Source organism: Mixophyes fleayi, chromosome 2, assembly GCF_038048845.1.
Source record: "Mixophyes fleayi isolate aMixFle1 chromosome 2, aMixFle1.hap1, whole genome shotgun sequence".
Taxonomy (NCBI): domain Eukaryota; kingdom Metazoa; phylum Chordata; class Amphibia; order Anura; family Limnodynastidae; genus Mixophyes; species Mixophyes fleayi.
Window position 1 is genome coordinate 82150201 of NC_134403.1, and position 23159 is coordinate 82173359.

The window sequence follows — 23159 nt, forward strand, 5'->3', positions numbered from 1 at the left end:
GTGCTTGAAGAAAAGAAGACAGGAGAGAATAAATAAGGCAATCAAAAGGTAGATGAAGGGGAGAAAAACAGCATGATGGGCGCAGCATTAAAGAGGGGAGAAAAACAGCATAAAAGGGTACAGCATGAAAGAGGGGAGAAAAAACAGCATAAAAGGGTACAGCATGAAAGAGGGGAGACAAAGAGGAGAAAAATAATCAATACCAGATAACATTACACGCCTCCTCGAAGAGAAGCTGTTCCTGCCATCACATTAGAGATGAGTTAAGTAAATGTTTGACTAAATATGGTAGGTTCATTTTTAAGTTGATAATTTTGTATGGCCCGCAAATGATGTTATAAATATCCAAATGGCCCTTGGCATAAAAAAGGTTCCACACCCTTGTGCTAAAAACTTGCTACTACATAGTAGGCATACATAGTATGCAACAATTACAAGACATTAACAAACTTTTAAAACATACATCTGCAATGCAAATGTATGCAACCGTGTAGGAAGTAGACAACATGCACATAACATTTTAAAGACAGACAAGCATTGCTAATGTGTGACATGACTATGCTGCAAATAAATGAATATGATTTGAAAAGCAGAGACAATTTCAAACATTAGCACACACTTAAAGTATGCACTGCTTATAAAATATAGAAGAATGTCTTTGGTAGAAGATTCCTATAATATATACTCCTAAAATTCAAATCTCAGAAAACAAAGTATGACAAAATGTCTCTATAGTAATTTTGCTCTGTCAATCTGATATAGTGTTGTAAAATGAGATTGGTGGTATCAGATGTGTAGGTGTGGTGCCCCAAAGCCCTGTTGAACAGCACAGAGGAGTGCATAAACGCTTTTAAAATGCAGGGCTACAAGGGGTTAATTGTGCTCCTGAAAACTTGTGCCCAGGAGTGATTGAGAGGAGGAGGATGAAGGCCCTGATTGGCTAAGGGAGTAACAGGAAGAGGATGTGCAGGAAGGAGGAGAAAGAGAGAGCAGCATGGTAGAAGGAACAAGGGGGGCTGAGGTGCAGCCGAGCAGAGAGAAGATAAGCTGCTGCCAGAACTGGTGACATTGCCAGCAAAGCGGACAGAGAACAGCTGGGGACACGCAGTGGGGCGCCAAAGACAATCTCCACTAACTACAGAACCCTATCAAGGTAAAACCCTAGCCTGCAGTGTATTGCACACACCCCAGTGTCAGAGGGAAGAGTGATGAGAGAATCTACCCAAAACTGCCATTGCATTCTTGTACAAGGAAGGATTGTGAGAGTTTTTCCCCCAGATCATACCTTTACACAGGCTGCAGGGAACAATTAAGACTGTCGTTTCAGCTATATCCTATGTGTTGCTGATATCTGGACACTATCCCCTGTTGCAGAGCAAATGTGCTAATAGAGCTTCATTGGCTGTTGAGAGAACAGCGCCATCTTGTGGCTGAACTGAGCAACAGCCCTGCTTTCTACTATAATACTTAACCCTTCTGGAAACCTCTGCAAGACATTGGAACACTACCAAATTCCTGTGCACGGGTCAGCCCAGGACTGAGTGAAAAATATGGTAACGTTACCGGGGATAATATTGGTGCACCAAATGTTTTAGATGATGTTAATGTTATGTGATTTACCTAAGAGTTGATCTATTGAGATGGAAAGTGTGACATTCAGCATTAGCGGTACCGCTGCGATTCGAGTTAACCCTGTAGTAGATGCTAAGAGCGGGGTGCCTGACCCATAGGGAATAGCATGGTACCCCAAACGCTTGAATTGGAAGTAGCCCTCTAGTGGGCGCGGTAGTGACCGTAAGAGTCTTGATGGGTTATTATTGATGGTTCTTGCATCATCACCAGTCAGATATTGTTAACTTGATCGTAGTAACTGTGATTACCAGTATGCCTTATTAGACAATGTGCATTGAAGATGTTATCGCTATTGTGCCTTATACTCACCAGGTGTTTGTTATATGTTAAATGCTATTGTGCTCTATGCTGATCAGACGCATTATTTTGTCATTACTATTGAGCTGAAGGGGTCAGTGGCGCGGTGGCTTACAAAAACTATCCTTACCGCATTCTCAATAAACCCAAGTTGTTTGACCAATCCTTGTCCCTTTCATTGAAGTATTTATTTCCTGACCACCGGATATCCGAACAGAAAAGAACCTGACTCGTGTCTGGAGGACAAGGTAAGGGAAGGATTTCCCATCAGTACTCAACCACCACATAGGTAAATAGTCAATTCTCCCATTAGCTGACGAGGGTGTGAATCCTGTGCTTGGTTATCTGTCAGTTAGACTTGACTTTGTGCAGGTGCAAACTTTACAACTGAAAAGCAGCCTACTTCTGCGTGCACTTGACCTTGAATCGATCATATATACTGGGGAACGAGTTTATTGTACACTGACTACGTGCATATGTCCCTTCCCCTCCATGTTCCGCCCCAGAAATCGTAAGGTTTAGTAAGGGTCCTTTGCACTTAAGGAATGAATTGGACATTTGTGCATTCACTGGCATATGCTCCAGTTCAGGTCATGCGCAGTGCGTAAGCATAAGAAATGAGTAACTTTGCACCTGAGCAAAACCATGTTGCATTGGAAGGGGAGGTAAATTTAAACTGTGGGAACAGATTTATAGTTAGGGTAGGGCATGTCCTAGATCAACTTTAAATTTCAGTGTAAAATTAAAGTTATTAAGTATTTGTGTGCTACATGAAAAAACTACCAGTATTTAACTTATGCTTAGTGGTTAGCACTTCTGCCTCACATCGCTGGGTTCTTGAGTTCAATTCACAACCATGGCCTTATATGTGTGGAGTTTGTATATACTCCCCTGTGTTTGCGTGGGTTTCCTCCCGGTGCTCCGGTTTCCTTCCACACTCCAAAAACATACTAGTAGGTTAATTGGCTGCTATCAAAAATTCACCCTAGTCTCTCTCTCTGTGTGTCTGTCTGTCTGTATGTGTATGTATGTTAGGGAATTTAGACTGTAAGCTCCAATGGGACAGGGACTGATATGAATGAGTTCTCTGTACAGCGCTGCGGAATTAGAGGCGCTATATAAATAAATGGTGATGATGATGATGATGATAATAATAAACTAATTTGCTCTCCTTGCGTTGTAACATTGTTTCTCCCGGAGAACATTTACTCCTTTATTTGCCTTACTTTCCTTAATGACTCAGGCCACTGGTGAGCAAATGCATCCAACTCTAAATAAGGCCCATGTAAGCCATTTCTGACAGCACAGGGTAAAATTTTGCTCTTTATAAGGAATACTTCAATCTCCACATAGCGATTCTCAAATAAGTTGTAACTATTTTGACAACTTTCGAGATGGTCCAACCAAGTTTGAAGTACTTTGCACATGTTCAAACCAGCTCAAACACATCTAAGACAAAAGTGTTTAAATGGCAGTTTTTAATTGGCAGCAATGAGCCTCAAACGTGAACAGTAAACCAAATAGAAGTGTTTGATTTTTGAATTAAAAAAAAATGTTAAATACTTTTTATCATTAAAAATATTATTTAAATAGTGTTTTAATGCAAATAATAAAATCACTGATTTTTTTTTTTAACTATTTATTTTGAAAAGATAGCAATCATGTACAGATATGAGTCAACAATTAGTACATTTGCGGGGCGAGAGACAAAAACAGAGAACAGTACATGTCATGAGCATGTGTCAATGAAGCTAAAAAATATTTGAATAGCAAATATATAAAGTAGGCAGGGGTTGACAATAAACCAACAGGTAAGTATACAATTGTCATCTAGAATACTCAAGAAACTATAACATTTTATAACAATAAAATGGGGGGAGGCACTGGTCGCCACCGAGATTGAAAGAAAAAGAGAACACACTTCCCAATTATCCCCACAGTTCCCTATCCCTATCTTTCCTTTTTAAGAGGAGAAACAAATAACTAGAAGAGGGGCAATAAAAGTTTCAGAGGGGATTACTACTTAGATTCTCTGGGAAGGAAAACAGCATCGAGAGTTCAGAGTCAGGCTGCTTATGAACCTAGGGAGTCTGTTTAGGAAGGAGTTGGAACAAGAGGTATGGGGTTATAAGTAAAGCCAAGGTGAAATCTGGTGAAATTTATCATCCTTATCATGCAGGTGGTATGTAATCTGCTCCATCAGGGCAATAAACCAGATATAGGATCTCAGGGCCGCCAGAGTGGGGGGTTCAGCTTGTTTCCAAGACTTAGCTACTAGGCATCGCGCAGCAGCCAGGACATGGGAGGCCAATTTTGCAGACTGTCTATCATCATCCATCAAAGGGTAACAGAGAAGAAAGGACCATGGATCTTTCCGGACAGGGCATGGAAGGAGGAAGGCGAGGAGGGCCCTAACTCGATCCCAAAAGGAGGATATTTTAAGGCAGGACCACCAAATATGCAAAAAGGAGCCCATCTGGCCACAACCCCGCCAACATAATGGAGAACTAGAGGGGAACATTTTGGTGAGTTTGTCGGGTGTGTAGTACCAGCTATAGTATACTTTATATGCGTTCTCCTTCACCGAAGTGGAAATAGAGCTGGTGGCAACTTGGTCTCTTATGATTTCCCAATAATCCTCCTCTGGGGAGGGGCCCAGATCCCTCTCCCACTCCCTGTCATGCCTACCACCCGGAGGTAAAAGTACATTAAGAATTAAGCTATAGATAGAGGAGATCATGCCCCTACTCAAGGGTGAGGAGAGTCATAGAGATTCAAAGGGAGACCTAGGAGGAGGGAGAGGAGCCTACCGAGGGGAGAGCCCACAAAGTGTCGTAATTGGAAGTACTCGTAAAATTTAGGATGGAGACTTGGATATTTAGAGCGTAGGCTATGCCAGGAGATGAAGGCCCCCTGAAATAACAGGTCTCCGACAAATCGAATTCCCGCAGTGAGCCAGGGGCTATAGAAGGCAGCGGAGAGCCCAGGAGAAAAGGCAGGGTTACCCCAAAGAGGTAGGACAGTAAGGGAGGACACCGGAATCTTGAGGTGGGGTCGGCAGGTCTCCCATATTGCAGCTGAAAATAGTAGGGTAGGGCATTGGGAGGTGAGAGGAGATCTAGTTTGTTTTGAGAGACCCCATATACAGGACAAAACTGGAAAATTGAGATAGGCGGATTCGATGTCAACCCACGACAGTGCCGCGGGGGGGGGGGCAAAGGAGGCTATGACCTGGCTCAGATGAGCCGCCCAATAGTAAATTTTCAAATCCGGGAAACCCCTACCACCACCTCTGGTGGGTCTCTTTAAGAGAGCCAGCTTAATCCTGGGAGACCGGCCGTTCCAGATAAACTTAGAGAGACATTTTTGGATAGATGACAGATCCGAAAGGGGGACTCGGATAGGAAGGGTCTGGAAATAATAGAGGAGCTTAGGAAGAAGATTCATCTTGACAGAGATGTTCCTGCCCAACCACGAAATGATCAGTGAGTGCCAGGAGAGCAATTCAGACTTGATCTTAGCAAAGAGGGCCGGGTAGTTCTCCCGGTAGAGGGAGTCATAGGAGTCGGTAATGAAGATGCCTAAGTATTTAATTTTCTTTCTCTGCCACTGGAAGCTAAAGCGGGAGGTGAGTACCAGTCCTTCTGGGGAGGGAATATTAAGCAGGAGAGCTTCCGATTTTGTAATATTTATCTTGTACCCTGAGAGGAGGCCATAATGGTGTAATATGCTAAAGAGTCCAGGGAGAGACTTCACAAGCTGCAGGAGAGTCAGAATGACATCGTCCGCAAAGAGAGAGAGCTTACTCTCCAGATTCCCCGTCCGCACACCCAGTATGTTCGGGCAGACCCGGATAGAGGCCGCAAGAGGCTCTATAACAAGGGCAAAGATGAGAGGCGACAAAGGGCACCCCTGGCGTGTACCATTGGATATGGCGATAAGGTCAGAGGGAGAACCGTTGATCATGACTCTTGCGGAGGGTCGAGAGTTTAAGGCCTGAATACCCGTGAGGAGGTTACCCGAAATCCCAAACGCCGACAAGGCTCGGGAGATAAAGCTCCAGGAGATCCTGTCAAAAGCCTTCTCGGCATCAAGGGAGAGAACAATGGCCGGGGTCTTCCTGGTATTAATGATATGAATCAGATCAACGACTCTCCTGGTGTTATCTCTGGCCTGACGCCCCGGTATAAAGCCAACTTGATCATAATGTAATTTGCGTATAGTTTGATATCTATATTAAGCAGGGAGATAGGGTGATAACTAGAGCAGTCGTGAACATCCTTACCCTCCTTATGTATAACAGAGATCCGAGCCTCCAAGGATTCCCTAGACCAGAAACCTCCAGTCAGGATTGAGTTGAATAGGGTGTGCAAACGGGGGACCAAAAGCCCAGCAAACCTCTTATAGTACACTGCAGAAAATCACTGATTTTAATGCAGACCTCAAAAGCAAACAGTGAACTGCAAACGGTGAAAGTGAGACTCGTTCAAACCACAAATTCGAATCAGGGTCTGTTGATTGTTTCACGGATATGTTTGTGGCCATTGTACCGGTGAAATTAGATCAAATTTGAACCAGTTCTACATCAAGCATCTCTACTCATTATGTAACATAATACCATAGTTGATGAGCTTAAAGAAAGACACCAGTCCATCAAGTACAACCTATTTTGGCTCTCCTGTGATCCCTATCTCATATTTGAAATTGATCCAGATGAAGTTACCACCAATATATTTAAATTGGGAAAAATCCCTCTTGACCCAATAATGCAGTCCTATTTCTCCCTAGATGCACTACTACCCTTCATTCTAATTAATGGTCGCAACCCTGGACACCCTTTTCCGCTAAAAAAATTGTCTATCTCTTTCTTGAACATATCAATTGAATCTGCCATAATTACCTTCCCTGGCAGTGAATTCCATATCTTGACTGCCCTTACTTAAAGAACCCCTTCCTTTACTGGCTGTGAAACTTCCATTCCTCTAACCTGACCACGTGTCCTGTGTACATTAAAAGTTCCCATGAAAGTTCTCTGTATTGACCCTTAATGTATTTGTGCATAGTAATCATAGTATTCCCTCTTAGACACCTCTTTCTAAAGTAAACATACCTAAACTGGCTAACCTTTCCTCATAGCTCAATGACTCCATACACTTTATCAATTTCTCTGAGCCCTTTCTAGTTCTAAATTGTCTTTGCTATAGAGTGGTGCCCAGAACTGTATTCCATATTCAAGATGAGGTCTTACCAACGATTAATATAGTGGCAAAGTTGCACCTTTTTCCCTTGCCTCTTTTTATGCATGCCAATACTTTATTGGCCCTTGCTGCTGCTGCTTGACATGGAACACTATTGCTATGTCTGCTGTCTACAAGCACTTGTAGACAATAGACTTAGTAGACATAGGTTAAATGCATAGCCTTACAATTATCATAACCTTAGTAGACTTAGGTGAAATGCCTTACATTTATCATAACCATACACATATCTATTATCTTAACTTCATCTTCCATTTGCCGCCCAATCCTCAAATTTATTCAAGTCCCTCGCAGCGAAACTACATCTTGCTCTGATTTTATTATCTTGCAAAGTTTGGTGTTATCTGCAAAAATAGAAAACCAAGGTCATTAATAAATATATTAAAAGGAGTGGCTCCAGCATGAAACCTTGAGTTACACCACTTAAAACTTTTGACCAATAGAAAGTGATCAATGTTTCACAACACTCTGCTCCCTCTTCTCCAACCAGTATTCGACCCAAGTACAAATGTTGTTTCCCTTATTTTGTAAACCACCTCTTGTTTGGTGCTGTATCAAATGCCTATTCAAAATCTAAGTAGACCACATCTAATATACTACCTAGGTTTAAGTTTCCAATAACTTCCTTGTAGAAACTAATTAGATTAGTTTGACTGACCCATCCCTCACAATTCAATGTTGATTCCCACTAATAATCTTTTTGCTCTCCAAGTAATCCTGAATACTGTCCCTTTATATACCTTCTACTAATTTCCCCACTATTGATGTCAGGCTTACCAGTCTATAATTTCCTGCTTGTGATCTCATTTCCTTTTAAACAGCGGTACCACATATTCTATTCACCAATCCCTTGGTACTGAGTCTGATGGAATTGAATATATGAAAATAAAGATTAGCTGTCTATCTATTTCTGAGTTTAGCTCTTTAAGAACCTTTGGTTGTATGCCATCTGGACCTGGAGTTTTATTTATCTTAATTTTATTCAGTCGCCTTTGGACTTCTTCCACTGTCAGCCAAGTATTAATTAATGGTACAGTTACATTTCCATTTTTATGTATTATTCCTACCATTTGTTCCTCTCTAGTGATTACTGAAGAGAAGAGAGTTTTTAATACCACTGCTGTTTCCTTATTATCATTAATCAATCCATCTATCTCACTTTTTAAGGGTCCTATATTGTCTTTTTTAATCCTTTTGCCATTTATGTAGATAGAAAAAATTCTAGGGTTTGTTTTATTTTCTTTTGCAACTTGTCTTTCATTTTCCAATTTAGCCAATATAATTTCCTTTTTGCATGTTTTATTACATTCCTTGTAGATACGGAAGGACTCCTCAGTGCCTTCAGACTTAATTTAAATGCACACTTCTTCCTTTTCATCTCATGTATGCTTGACTGATTGTATCGTTTAATGCTAAATGAGTGCTAGTCACAGGGATGCACCTTGTATTGCACCCAAATGCAAAGATAAGATTTTGTGCTGTTAAAAAATAAAAGTGTTAATACTGACTAATAGACGTCTCCCGTGAGGTGTAACACATACATATCAATTAGTTACACACACATCAGTCAGTCAGTTACATACACATCAGTTACTTCATGCACAACAGTCAGTCAGTTACATAGATGTCAGTTACACCAGACTTGCCAACTCTCCCGAAATATCCGGGAGACTCCCGCATTTTGCGAGAGTCTCCCGGGCTCCCGGGCGAGTGTTGCAATCCCCCGCATCTGGATAATTCTGCCCACTTCCTAGTGAAGTGGGCAGAATTAAGTCCCAAACGCCGCGATTCCCGGTGAATCGCGGCGTTTGGCCCCGCCCCCCGCTGTCAAATGACGCATTTTGCGTCATCACGTCATGGGGGCAGGTCCAAAATGACGCCACTTGGAGCCCCGCCCCCCTGTTACGCCCACCTCCTCTGCAGGCTCCCGGATTTCACCAACAGAAAGTTGGTAAGTATGAGTTACACACACATCAGTTAGTTCATGCACAACAGTCAGTCAGTTACATACATGTCAGTTACACATTACATCAGTTAGTCAGTTACACACACATTAGTTAGGCAGTCTCACCTACGTCAGTCAGTCTTACACACATTAGTCAGTCTAACGTACGTCAGGCAGTTACACACATCAGTCAGTCAGTCTGTTACATACACATTGCTGTCTTTCATCTCTCCTCCTGATTCTCTTTGAGTACACCTGCACCTTCACCCATTCATTTGCTTTTCCCTTCTCTCCCCTTCTATCCTTCCTCTCTCTACTGCCTTAGTATTTCACCATGTGTCCTTGCTCCCATCCAGCACCTACCCTCATCTCCATCACAGATCCAGCCCATCCCCATGCACCAGCAACCCTGCCAATATCATCCAAATATACCCACTTCCCTTTCTCCCTTTATTCTGTGCTCTCTGGAATTCTAGATCCATCAACAACAAACTGCCCTCTATCCATGACCACTTTGTCTTCAACTCTCTTACCCTTCTTGCCATCACAGAATACTGGCTTTCTTCCACTAATACCGCTTCTGATGCAAGCCAGAGTCCAACCAACTCTTCTTTAGAGAAAATGACAACTTTTTCATCAGTCACAGACGCCATTATATTGATATATAGATCCATGCACTTTCCATAAAAACGGAAGAATTGGTGCACCAATAGGTGTATTATAACACAAAACATAATTTGGGTTGTGGGCCCATATTTTTGTTTATACTGACAGTGGCGCACGCAGGGGGGGTTTCTGGGTCTCCAGAAACCCCCCCCTAAAAAGTGCCCTACATGTCGGCACTGTAGTATACAGCAGCAGCGGACGCTTCTTTGACAGTGCCGCGGCTGCTGTATACTACAGTGCAGCCGAAACGGCGCTGCCGCGCATGCGCGGCAGGTCTCTAGAATTTTTTTTTTCTGGGGGCGGAGGAAACCCCCCCTGGCAAATCCTCCGTGTGCCCCTGACTGAGTACTAAGTTCTGTAAATAACTTCTGTCCTTTCCTCTTATGAAAAATAAGTTTGTGGTTGATCATGCAAAATCTAAATGCCTGACTGCATGACTCCGAATACTTGCTAGGACTGTTGGTCTTTTTAGTACAGCCTGTTACATCAATATCACTTTACTTGAATCAAACTTTCAACATTAGTTACCTCTTAAGTCTTACTAATATATGTTGAATAATATCTCAACATTTTATTGGATTAATAGCGAAAAAGCACTGAGTTGGTTTCCACTATAAAAGGAAGACAATGAGCTATAGTGAAAACCAAACCCAGGCTAGTCTGAGCAGAGCTCTGCATCCCATCTTCAGCAAGACTATGACAAGAATTACCACGCTGAGTGTGATAAACTGGATTGTCAGCCACAGGTAGCCAATCCATTTGGCCTATGACGGATTCAAAAAAGAAGAAAAATATGTTTTCATATGTAATAAAGTGGTGAACGAGGGTTTGGGAGTCTTTTAATCCATTAAAGTTATTCTTAAAATAGGAGGTTGCAAAAGCAAAGTTGCCACTCACAGTCCAAAATTTTGGGCACTTTTTAACATGGGGCTGGTAGTCTCTAGGGGGGTAAACTGTTTGAACAACCCTCCTCTCCCAATATAGGCTCCAGTCCTGCACTAACAAGCTTGTAATTAGAAATGTCTGGACCAGGGCCACCAAGAGGAATTTTATATCCTGGTCCAGCAACTTCTTGGGACTCCCTCCATAGTTGACTGTGATAGGGATTTGTGTGGCCAAACCATTGGGGTGTGGCTGTGCCTCCTTGGGGGAATGCAGGGCCGGATTACCCATAGGGCTAACTGGGCTACAGCCCAGGGGCCTATGGCATCCAGGGGGCCCTTGAAAGTGCTCAGCAGCAGTATTGATCGGTCGGGGGCGGGGGCACCCCCAGCCCGATCAGTGCTGCTGAGCACTTTCACTGCGGTCCTTCCCCAGCGAGCTGTTGTCTCCTTACTGAGGAGATCTCGTAAGTCTCACTCTCACGAGATCTCCTCAGTAAAGAGCGTACAGCACGCCGGAGAAGGAGGTAAGTGCCGGGGGGGGGGGGCGCGGGCAGCTCGGATCACGGGAGGGGGGGGGCGGGGGTAGCTCGGATCGTGGGGGGGGGGGCCCTCATGGGGAAATGGAGGCCCCCTTAGCCCAGGGGCCTCCATTCCCTTAATGCCCTGGGGGCATGTCTACTGTGGGAAAAGATCAAGGCCACCGGCGACAGAAAAACCCCGTGCATTGGCACGTACAGCTCTGCGGTGGAACTCGACACAGATGACAATGCCAATCTTCCCATCTGGACATCACAACAGCATAACCGCCCCCAGAGCACAAAAAAGAAAAAAAGGGGGGCTCTAGGGCAGGCCGGTCCCAAGGCATGCTTGAACCACTGTTTTTAATCACACCCCTCTCGGGACCCCTGCTCTGCACCCTCTATGCACCCTCTTAAAGTCACTAACACTATGATATTTAATTTTCCTATATGGCAGAATTCTAATTGCATTAGTAGCAATCTGGCACATTATTCTGAATTATATATATAATGTTTTTTTCAAAATCATAAAACTGCCTGGATGAATGTGTTATGAAGCCTAATTAAGTTTGTACTTCAAGGCACATCTTTCCACTAGGACAGACCCTGCTGCTGGGCACCAAGGTTGTCACATGTATTGCTTATACCAATAGTTATGTCCTTACTTGAGAGGTATTGTAAATAAGTAAGTAATGGAAGAGTATGTATACTTGAAATACTGGAGAGTTTGCAGCAACACACAGAGGATATTGAAATGTAGTAGATCCTTGGAAATTGTATTTGTGAGCAAGTCTCCTCTTTCTACTAAGCTTTCTTTTCAATAGTTATTGTATGACATGTGTTAAGAAATGATGCAGCTTAAGATGTTTGCAATCCTATGTGTGTTGAGGAGAAAGGCAGATAGGGGGTATGAATAATGTTGATCATGCAGTTTTACATCTGTTATCTAACTGCTGTGAAATGATATAATGATGAGGAAGATTTAACCATTTCTTTTAAGAAAATACTTATTAATATCAGGCATGCAGTGCAGAAGAGATTACATATGTTATGTGTGTAGTACCATTTTATCTGCATAGCTGGACATTTAGAATATTTATTGCATTTTGATTAATTGTATCAATGCACTAAAATACCTGAAATGTATAAAATCACAATTTTATAAGATTTCCAAACATGATGGTTGCTTCATATTTTTAGTGTAATGCATTTAATACACAGTTTACTCATTGCCAATTAATAATATAGGACCTACATCTTTTTTTAATTTTGTTTATTAAGTAAGTTGATTTAAGTAGGTTAAAGTACATTAGGAATTTTATTCTTTCCTTTCTTAGTGAGTAAGTGACCCCTTTCTAACTCATGCTATACATGCTGTGATGTCAACTTTGATATAAGCTAATTGACCTGATGTAAGCCAGCATATGGTCCCAAAATGAGTGCTTTGGCCTGTGGGTGCCTGAGATGGTTGTGACAAGTGTGAAGATGGTGATTTATACACCTGTCATCAGAATCAATAGCTGCTTTTATTCTTGCCACCAACTTGGAGGTCTGCTATTGCACTAGTCCCATGAACTATCCAAGCTATGCACTATACAAGCATTAGTCGAACAATAAACAATAACCAACTGTTTGGAGTTTTGCTATAACACTAGGTTCCTGTTTAAAGCTAATATGCTGCAAGACTGATCTTCTTCTCTCACTGCCTCACATCTGCTTCACCACTTTGCAAATCCCCATACTGGCTCCCTGTGTCCACCAGAATCCAATTCAAATTACTCACCTTTGCCTACAAAGCCCTCAACAACAACACCCCTTCATACAGCTCAAATTTAAATCAAAATGTTCCCCCACCCCTGCTCTCTAAGATCTACCTCTGATCTGTGGCTTGTCTCGTCTCTGGTAACCAACTCTTACTTGTGTCTACAAGACTTCTCCTGTGCTGCTCCCCACTTATGGAATTCCCTACCAGCCCAATCAGGTTTTCCCACAGCCTTCAAATCTATAAATCTTCTCTAAAAACCAAACTTTTTTTTAAGCTAACCTTATCCATGATACCACTATTCACACTAATACACCCTCCCAGCTGTACCAATCTCCATTCTAAGCCACACTTGCTTCTCTTGTTTCAGTTGTGCCCTCTTCCATTTAGAATGTAAGCTCTCTGATGTTATTTTGTCTGAATCTATTTCCCTGTTTTATGTATGTCCTTGTTTTATGTATGTTTTCCCTACTGCACAGCTTTGCGGAGCACTGTGGCACCTTACAAATCTATGATTATTATAATAATCATAATAAAAATAATAATAATAATAATAATAATATAAAGTACCTTCTAATTAGAGGTCTGCCTTAAACATTGGCAACCATTTTTCACGCACTACACTGATCATTTGGCACTCTGCTCACCTACTACTTTAATCCCTAACTGCTATAATCATTCAGTAATATTATAACGCCTCTATTCAGTCACTGATCACTCACTATTGTAATCATGCATTACACTGGTCATGCACTACTTTGACCACCCACTACTATGATCATTCACTATTATGATAATATAGTACTCTGATCTACTATGATCACTAGCTACATTCATCACCCTCTACTCTGATCACTTGCTTCTATAATCACTCATCTCATTCCTCACTATTCTGATCACAGTTTACTGTAATCACTCACTAGTCTGAACATCTGGTACTCTAATATTATTATTATTAATTTTTATTTATAGGGCGCCACTAGGTATCCGTAGCGCTGTACAGGGACAAACAAAATTACAATACAAAGGTGAGACAGCACAATACAGTAAACAAAACACACAGTAACTCCGAGATCTCGAAGCACAGCTAGAGGGGCGGGGGAGGGGAGAGGGGAAGGTCCCGCATACGGCGGAGCCCAAGAGGGAGGGCACGGATGGCAGGGAAACCCCCAGAGTGGAGAGGAGGGAGCAAGAGGGAACGGGGAGAAGAAGGTCCTAGAGGAGGAGGGCAAGGTAGCTGGAGAGCAGAGTTAAAAGTGGTGAAAACAGGAGGAGAGATGACCCTGCTCAAAGGAGCGTACAATCTAAGGGGTGGGGTAGACAGACAGAGAGACACAAGGGAGGGAGAGAAGGAGGATAAGGGAAGGGGAATGAAGGGGAAGAGGCAGAAGATCAGGTAGGAAGTTAAGTGGGAGACTGGAAGAAAAAGGTGGGTTTTTAGAGCCCGTTTGAAACTGGACAGATTAGGGCAGGTTCTGATAGAGGGAGGGAGCTAATAGCTAAGTCACATAAATGCCACTGTCTCATTTCCATGATTTTCTTGGGTCACATGATTTTTCTAATTCTATTTAGTATAGACTGTTATCTACACTGGTCAGCAGGACAGTGGGACAAGGATACTTTTTTTCAACTTGCACAGGTCTGTTTCAAGGTTTTTTCATTGATCATTTCTTCTGTCACTATAGCTCAATGTATGGAGTTTAGATGGTCCTATTACAGCCTGTATTCAATATTTTCTGCACTTTATGCAATGTCTGCGTATACACATTTTGGAGATGGTGTATAAAAGTATAATTCAGACGTCCTCCCTTCTCCTACTCCCCCTTTATTTAATTTGTTATATATTTCTCTATATGAATGAATTGCCTCTGTATTACACAGATGGATGAATTGTATTTTCTATGTACTCATTTTATCTCACAGAGCTAACATGAAATTTTTTCTCAACCAGTGACTTTAAATTACATTTTGATGAAATTTTACAATTTTGATACTCACATATATTTAATTATGGATGACCTTCTTACCAATTGTTATATGAAAATTATTGCCATTTTGATGCAAGTTACATGCATCATCATGTATGTTCAATTATGGAGGATTTTTTACCAATTCAGTGAACCATATTATTATAATAATTTTAATGCACTTTACATGTGGATGGCAAGACTGAATAGGCGTATGAATATGCGTAACACCAGTGCATTTCTAACACTTATGTCTGCCTGCAACCATAGAGGGAAGGGCTGTGCTAACATTGGGCATATACAGTAAAGGTGTTTTTATGTGAATACGCCCCATGCAGACCTGCAGAAAGATGCGTTTACAGGAGGTGTTTCTTTTGCACCTGTCATTGGGCAGGTGCAAATACACACTGATGATGATGATGACTCATCGTTAAACAAGAGCATATGCTGCTGATGTGGAGACGGATGCATTTTGAGATAAATGCAGCTCTGTATATAATTGGAAATATGCTATTTTTCTGAGCTATTTTTTTAAAGAGTATTTTACTCCAATTTTGCAACCAACTCTCTATCAGCTCCGTTATGATCAAGTGTCCTAGGTTTTTACCAATGACCTTTTGATACAGCAATAACCAACTATTTTATCTAAATCAAGTTTTATTGAAAAATTCAATATCGCATTTTCAATGATCAGCTGGCTTTAGATTCCCCCAAATTTTAGGATACCATTACATGTTGATTATCTATTTCCTATCCAGCTTGGATCAAATATTTTAATTTAATTGGGTAAAAACCTTACATTTTCATAAATACCTTAGGAAACACAATTAGCACATTTTCAGACCATCAATGTTTTTTTTATCTTTATCACAATGGCAGGAAGTCTACCTAGAGACAATGTTTACTGTTTATCAGGGATGTATTTTCCATATAGACATACTAGGTACATGCTTAGTTCAATATTAATGATGGGGGAAGCTTAGGAATGGTATTTTCTGTGGTCTTACTGCTTGTTGCTTTCATTGGGGTTTGTATGATTGCTTTGCCTGTGTTTAGGTATATAAACTGTACTTTTATGCCATCTATCCGTCTCAGCTTTAGTTCATCCAACAGGAGAGTGGTAAAACCTAACATTTTAAATATGCTGCATACAGTAGAAAATATATTACCAGTACTAAAATATTTGCTGCGTAGACATGTGTATAACTATAATTTTAACAAAGTACTATTAGAAATTGTGCAGCTTACATTTTACAATTCGTGAAATGACATATTATTGCAACTTGTCCACCAAATTAGATCGGCCAAAGTTTAGTTAAAGTTAAGTTTTTTACTATGAATACAAAAAATATACACTGTAGCCCACTGAGTTATTTTATAAAATATTTGGACGACTGTCCAATTTAAATACCCCTTATTCTTCCTTCTGAGGCGTGTATCTGTATAATAAATAATAAATGCTTTGCTCCCAAAGTGTTAGTAGGTCAGACTTTAAAGTGGCATTTTCTCTGTTTCCACAGTAGAGGAGTATCCACAAACCCACAGAGGTAGACACAGCCCCTTTAACTGGGGCAGTTCCTGGGGATCGAGAAGTGGCCGTATACCTTGAAAAAAATGTGGCGTACTAATAGGTGCATTTGCACAAATATAGTAAGTCAATGATGCAGGTCTTTATTTTTTTGTAGCTATTTCACTTTTAAACCAGTGTTTTCACTTTCAAATTCCAGATTTCCTGGTACTGACCTGAATTTTCCTGGTTAAAATCTCAAATTTCCCATTTTCATGTCAAAATCTGTAAAAACTGGGAAAAACAGGGACAAAAATCATGTAATTTGAAGCATTGTTTAAACCTTTCAGTGGAGGTATCATTCAGCTTATGACAATGCCTGTACCAACTTAGGATTTGATTAGAGAAAATCCTATGTTTTCATACATCTATGTACCCTTTGCTCTTAGCTGCAGATTTTGTATACCACTTTAGTGAGTTTACCTGGCTCACATGTGGGATGTGATTGGGTGCCACATACAAGCAATCTAAACTATTCCATCCAGGTAATATTTCAATGCTTCTGAACTTAACACTGTTTCTGGATTTACCTGAGTTCAGGTAATTAATTGACGTGAAAGGAGAAAAATAATATAGTCCATGTAAGTCCATAGTCCATTTTAAGTGAAGAAAAGAGTCAGATTGTGGTTCTTCTGTTTTAATGTAAGTGCATTTATTAACAAAATAAGTTTGAATATCAGTGATATCTAAGTCTAAGATATTGCAGTATGTTGGGAAATAAATAGAAAAGTTTAAATAAATGACAAGGGCAAAATATGATAGTAGCCTTATTGGTTCCATTACCATAAACATGTTTTAGGGTCCACCTTTAGAACCACGATGATTGTACACTCAGGGCCGGTGCTAGGGTCCACGGCGCCCTAGGCATTTTTAAAAAAGCGGCGCCCCCCCCGCAAAAATTGCCGCCCCCCCGCAAAAATCGCCGCCCTCCTCCCTCCTCCCTCCTCTTCTTACCTTGTCTCACCACCGCCGCCTCTCTGCTCCGTCTCCTCCCCTCCACTCACTGACACTAGTAAGTTGAGGGGAGAACACGGAGCAGAGAGGCGGCGGTGGTGACAAAATAGCCTCTTCCCCCCTCCCCGTGCATCTGATGCTGTGCGGCGGCCGTGACAGGTATGGTCAGCGGTCGCCGCACAGTTTTAAAGTATTTCAGAATTCTGTGGCGCCCTCCAGGCGCCCTCCAGAGCCCGGCGCCCTAGGCAAGTGCCTAACCTTGCCTAATGGGAGCGCCGGGCCTGTGTACACTTCTATTATGTATTCTTATGTAAATCAAATTCAAAGTTAATGATATGTTTGCAGACTGAGCTTTATTACTGACATAAACAATATGTACTGCCAGTGACTTTTGGTTGAGCAAAATAATATAAATAGATCTTTTCCTTGACCCCCCCCCGCCCCCTCAAATTTAGGGTATGAATGTGTCACTTTAGAGAAAATCTGACATGGACCATGATCTCACACATTAATGCACATTTACAAACTTCAGAGCATGCAAATACTGTACTATGCAATAATAATAATAATAATAATTATGTTTTATATATTATAAAGTACCTTTCTCCCAAAAGTACTCAGAGCACTTTAAATTGTTGCAGAGGGTGGGGCAGTCAACTTTCCAGTTTGTGATAAGCCCCCATAAAAATAATCAAAGCAGAATCAGATGGAAATGTGCATGGTGATAAGAGGCAAAGCCGTAACCACGCCTCTGTGAGAGGGGCGGCCACCCAGGACGTAAACATGAAGGGGGGGGGGGGGGGGGGCGCAGGTAATTAATATTTTACATTAATTTGGTTAAAACTGAGGGCTTGGGGGCGTCACATTTCCTTGTTGCCCAAGACGCAAAAATTTCTAGTTACAGCTCTGGTAAAAGGTAAAAACAAATATCCTAAATCCTATCACTATTACTTTAGGTACAACCCCTACTTAATTTAAAAAAAAATTCACATTGTTCTCCTAAAATAATACTTGTTTGAGCCTCATTTTTTTAAACTTGTCATGAGATCAAGTGAACATAAGAACTGACTTTATTACATTTGTATAATTCAATGTTTTTTTAGTGGCATTTGTGCTATACCATATAGAGAGCACCTGGTTTGTACAAAAGGCATCCCATTGAACGCATAGGTAGCTATCCATTCTCTGCCACCTCTGAGTTTAGATATTGGGTGGTGGGGGTTCTTCAGGCACCAAGGCAGGAAGACCCCACCACTATATCCACCCCTTGTAGCACATTTAAATAGCTCTTCATCCAAAACGAAATTTGACTTGGCACATAGGCGCACAGTGAGGTGCTTTCTTTACAATGCCTAGCCTGCATTAAGCCAAACTGTTGCTATAAAAATAACAACAGTTGCACACTTCAAATCACCTCCACCTTAGCACACTAAAAATTGTCATGTGACTTCATAAAGTGGCACTTGTGTTTCCCCATCAAATTTTTGTAGATTTGTAAATGAGCCTTGTTGTCCATAACTCCTAGGCACACTGGCCTAGTGGTTAGCACTGGGGTCATGAGTTCAATTCCCGACCATGGCCTTATCTGTGTGGAGTTTGTGTTCTCCCTGTGTTTGCGTGGGTTTCCTCTGGGTGCTCCGGTTTCCTCCAGCACTCCAAAAACATACTAGTAGGTTAATTGGCTGCTATCAAAATTGACCCTAGTCTCTCCCTCTTTGTCTATCTGTGTCTATAGTAGGGAATTTAGACTGTAAGCTCCAATGGGGCAGGAACTGATGTGAATGAGTTCTCTGTACAGCGCTGCGGAATTAGTGGCGCTATATAAATAAATGATGATGATGATGATGATGATGAATCAATATGTTGAGACATTTCTGGCAAAAACAAGGCCAATATATATTTTCATTCCAAATACATATATTAAATTTAATGGTAAACAAGAATTTGCTGACAATTTTATTGTAAACAAAATTATTTTATTCAGCACATAAATTGTTATGTTAGAAAGTCTTGCTATCTATGCGACACAGAACATCATGCATTTTCAAAAATGTTTCAATAAACCCACAAATATTATACATATCGGTTCATAGTGCTGTTAAATAGAGATGAGGCATGCTATTGAAGTAGTATAGAGTTGGTAATATGTTATTCTTTCATGTCATTTTTTAAAATTTGTCAGTGTACCCCCTCAACCCCTTATCCCATCACCCCCCCATTTTTAACTCCCCTCCCCCACCCTTTTTGGAGGCATCAGGTCCCTGCTTTGACTTGCTAATCTAATGGCACAGCTGTTGTATCAAAGGTCTCGTATCTGTCACTGAGTTTGAAATCCCTTTCGGCTGTCTCAGAAGTAGCTGTCACTTTCCATTCCTTTCTCCTCCTCTCTCTATACAGCTGAGCTTCTTCCTAGTACAATAGGAGATGGTGACAGCCGTCTGCAAGTTTTGTCAAAGAGTTTCTTTTTAATTCTTGACTTTTTATGTATTTATCTGTGTTTGTCAATACAATTATGCTCCCATTTTTAAAATATAGATTTACTATTCAATACACACAAAATTTATAGTGTGAAAGGAATATTTCAGAAATGTTGCTGCCTCTGAAGTACTTTACTGAGTAAAACATAGTTATTATGCACAGGTGGTGATAAATGAAAACAGATTGTATCAGGCATTGTATCTTGCACAGAGAAGTAAACCCTTTCATTTAAAGCCTTAATTGATATTATCATTTGTATTTCAATTTGTCCTTTTATATTATTCTAGTCAAATCTAAGTATGCTTTCTGACAAGTCCATTGTGGTTTTATTGTCCCCTTGGACACCTCTGGGTATACCAATCATGTTCATTTGGAAATTGCACTTCTGGTTAAAACTTCTAAAAGAAAAACCAATCAGATTCTAGCTATCATTTTGTAGAATGTACTGAATAAATGATAACTAGAATTTGATTGGTTACTATAGGCAACATCTCCATTTTTTTCCTTTTTAGAAGGTTTATAAATCCACCCCTTAGGGTCTCTGCAAATTTTAGTAAAAGCACATGAGAACTGGGTATAGATTGTGTTCTACAGTGTTTTATGTGAAATTGTGTTGAATATTGTTTAGTGGTAAAGTGTTTTATATGTTCATGGATGTTGTAAATTCTGTTGAAATGGTGTCATGGGAAAGACTGTTATATGTGCTGTGGACTTGTGAGTATTGTACCATATTGCTTGTTACTTAAGTCTATTATAGATGTTTTGTAGATATGGCTTATTGGGATTTTAGTAAATCTGCATCACTGAAGTTTAGTAAGAACTGGTCTTGTTAGTATTAATATTGATAATATGGCTGTATAGTTTTTTTTGTGGAATATGCATGTTACATGGCTGTGTATAAAGGGTTAATGGTATGCTGCAATTGTTTTGTAGATTATTACTGCATTTGTATTGTATTTAAAAAACTGTGTACTGAATCCAAATGGATTTGGCACTGGGACTTTCACATGTCATTGGATCAGTCTGGCTGAAGTAGTGTTATGATTGGTAGGAGGTAAAACCTTGAGTGGTTTGATAGGAATCGTACTGAGATAGCACAGGTAATTAGGTTTGAACAGTATAAATACTGTGCTAAATATTGTATAATCCTTGGGTTTGTTTTGAAAAACAAGTTTGTATGCAGACAAAAGATAAAATGGCCACCATTGAGCCTTGTGCTTTTTTAACATGCTTTCAAGATGGCTGACATGTACCATGCTCTCACACAGAAAGATCCCCCAGCACACTGCTATAGCCAGCAAAAGACCTGCCATTTCTACTGTAGATAGAAATGCAAAAGTCTAAGTTGCACACATTTGCAAATGTATGTTAAAGCCACCTGCCACTCCATGGCGCTTTTGCTTATAGGGTGGTCCTAACTCTAATCAATGAGAGTCCCATATATTTGGGCCATACATATATGTGTTTATAAATTGACTACTAACTTACCAGGAGGAACCCCAAAAAGCCTCCAAACAGCAATCCAATGCCAGCACTCCCCCTCAGCTACTGACACCAACATGCCTCTCAGACAAATACAGAAGTGCAAATTGCTCAATCAATTGATTGCTTTTGGGATTCGTCCTGGTAAGTTAACTCTCAATTTAAAAACCATGCTGTATAAATACATGGGAGTAACTCTTCCCTAATTCAGGCCACAGCTACACCTTCATAATGTGTACATTTTTATAATAAATCATTATTAATATTATATTAAAAAAAAAAGAATGAAAATATAAATTAGCGAAAAGCAGCGTGCCATCACTTGACATATGGCACAGCACAATGCTCAGTATATAGCATAGACTCATTCCCAGAATAAACTGCAAAGCTACCATAACAAGAATCTCTTTGGACATGTTTGATGCTTTCTTCCAGGTACTGTAAATGTATCTCAACATGAAGTGGCATAATGATCATAAACATAAACATTATGCAATTCTGCTATATTTTAAATACTCATCAGCAGATTTAATTAGCAAACCAATTAAGGATAGATCAAGGTAAATTAAAGATGAATTGATGTGTGAGCAGGGCCCTCTTATCTGTTTGTCTACTTTTATTGCTGTATCTGCTCCCAATTGTAATGCGCTGTGGAGTATGCAGGTGCCATATAACTAAATGTTTACTGAATAATAAATAATTCCAGCACACAGAACAATAGGGACCTCATTTAGAGTCGGACGCAAAGTCCGTTTAAGAAGTGTAGAAGTGGGAGTGTGCAGCAGCTTGGTAGGGTATTACGAGTGACAAGCAACCCCAGTTGTGTCCCACTTTTAATACAGTACCGATCTGCGAGCAGCTCCTGCAGCTAGCTAACCCTTGCGCCACCTAATTCCTGCTGCACAGCTTTAGCCCTGTTTTGACGTGTGTTGCGTCTGCACCTCACTGTGACTAGGATGTATTTACATGGTCACGCCTTCACAAATCCGTGTTCCTCCCATTCTCTCGTAGTGAGTCGCAAGCTGTCGCAAGTGTTAATTTCGTCCAAGATGCAGGCGGATTTGGTGCTTTCTGCACATGCATGGTAGTGTTTATTTGCTGGATGCGCCTAAAACGGATTTTGCGTCCGTGAGGTCCTAGTAGTCCTACAGTAGAACACAGAGAGAGCAGAGCATTTCAGACACACAGGGATATGGTATTGTTCACCCTCTATTAGAACATATCACAAATATTTTCTTTACTTCTACACATGTATTATGTTACTTTGTTCAATAGCACAACAAAAATGAAATATAAAAATAATTCGAAAGCATCAGTGTGATATAAAAATAATTCAAAAGCATCAGTGTGATTGTGAGATACTTACTGTATGTTTAGCAAAGCCTTACTCCAGAACTGAGCCAGAACTGTATCAAACACCAAAGTATCTGCAGACAAAGTCTTATGAAAAACCATTCTCTCTGTAATTTATATCTTGATCTTTAGAATGGCCCCTTTTCAAGCCATACAGAAATTGGTACTAATTAGGGACCACAGAAAGAAACCCCCTAAATTTTCCAGTGATTTAAAAGCCACATGGTTTGAATAGAAAAGCAGAACAGACGCTGTCATCTTCAAAATTAAAATGTTATCCGGCATTATTATTTCCTGTATCTGTCTTGTGCACACCCGCCTGTGAAAATGTCAAATATGCAATTAAGTTGCTTCTTCCATGGAACCTCTGAGTTTTCTCCCTTTTCCACCCCTGTA